The sequence below is a fragment of the Oratosquilla oratoria genome, chromosome 30, assembly GCF_046742065.1.
Source record: "Oratosquilla oratoria isolate Oo_2021 chromosome 30, ASM4674206v1, whole genome shotgun sequence".
NCBI lineage: Eukaryota > Metazoa > Arthropoda > Malacostraca > Stomatopoda > Squillidae > Oratosquilla > Oratosquilla oratoria.
The window spans coordinates 31,284,672-31,286,230 of record NC_134806.1 but is presented as its reverse complement, the minus strand read 5'-3'; positions in this window follow the sequence as shown (position 1 = coordinate 31,286,230).

Here is a 1,559-nt window from a genome sequence, read left to right as displayed (position 1 = left end):
TCAGGCAGTGTGAGGAGGAAATTTGTCTTCTCAAGAGTGCGTTCTGTGAGAAGAGTGAATCCTCCCCACAGCTCAAAGAGCGCACCACCTCTTCTACTTCTGCCACTGCCGTGAGTGAGTGGCGCTCAGTGGAGTTCCGTTTGTCGAGCCCGCGTTCGGTAAGCGGATGCCCTGCGGAGCAACCGCTGGCTCTACTCAATCGTTTAGTTCTGTTGGAGGATGAGGTGGCTGAAAATCAAGACTTCTTGGTGGTGGAGGACTCCATGGTGTGAGGCTATGACGACATCCTACAGCGGAAGACTAAACGACGTTGCAAGCTTGTATGTCAACCGGGACGAACACGGGTACGATGAGGAAGTCCTTTAAGGACGAATCGTTAGTAATAAAACTCCTACGGTTTTTTGGCGTTTACTTCACCACCCTTTCCATTGGATTATGATAACATTTATTTCGACTGTATATATGGTTGAAATCGCTTTACAACTAACTGAGAAAGACCTTTCTTCTACTTAAAGAATGCTAAACTTTTATATAACACATGATACAACAGAAGAAAAAATTAAATGCTATACGTCTCCCACGACATTAGGAGTTATATGTTCCTTATCAAGAAATCTTCTGTCTGTAAAGTTCAATATAGAGAGAAGATATTTTCAGCTCCAGGGTAAAGATTACATGTTCACAATAAGGAGTAATTTCTTATATCGTGATCACAACACTTTCATTATGTCATGAGAAAAGAATCGTGTAGAAGACCTTTTGAATTCAATGCGTGTCCAGATAACATGTGTATGTGTACATATAAGTAAACACACACAAACACACACACACACACACACACACACACACACACACACACACACACACACACACACACACACACACACACACACACACACACACACACACACACACACACAGATACACACACACACACACACACACACACACACACACACACACACACACACACACACACACACACACACACACACACACACACACACACACACACACACACACACACACACACACACACACACACACACACACACACACACACACACACACACACACACGCACACAAATCCTTTCCTTTTTCTCTCCTCGTTCTCTTTCTCCCTTCCGTCCAATTTCCTTCCCTTCCACTTTTCTTTGTCTTTTCTTTCCCTTTCTCACGGTCTCCATCGTCCTATCATCTTTTTCTCATCTTTCTTCTTATTTTTTTTCTTGAATTACCTCTCCGTTTGTCTCCATTCCCCACACTTCTTGTTGACTATTTTCTCTTCTCCTCTTCATTATCCTCCACGTTCTTTCCCCTTTTCTCTTTCTATTCTTCTCCATTCTTTCCTCTCTTCCTCCTTTCTTCCTTCAGCTATCTCGAATTCCTTTCACTTCCTACCTTTATTCTCGTTTACATTTATTCCTCTCCATTTATTTTCCCAGTGACCCTCTTTAGCACCCGTCCAGCTCTCTTTCTCTCTTATTGCATCCCCCTCTCTCTCTTTTTTCTCTCGCCTTACTTTTGCGTCCAACCCCTGCCCATATTTTCGACAAAT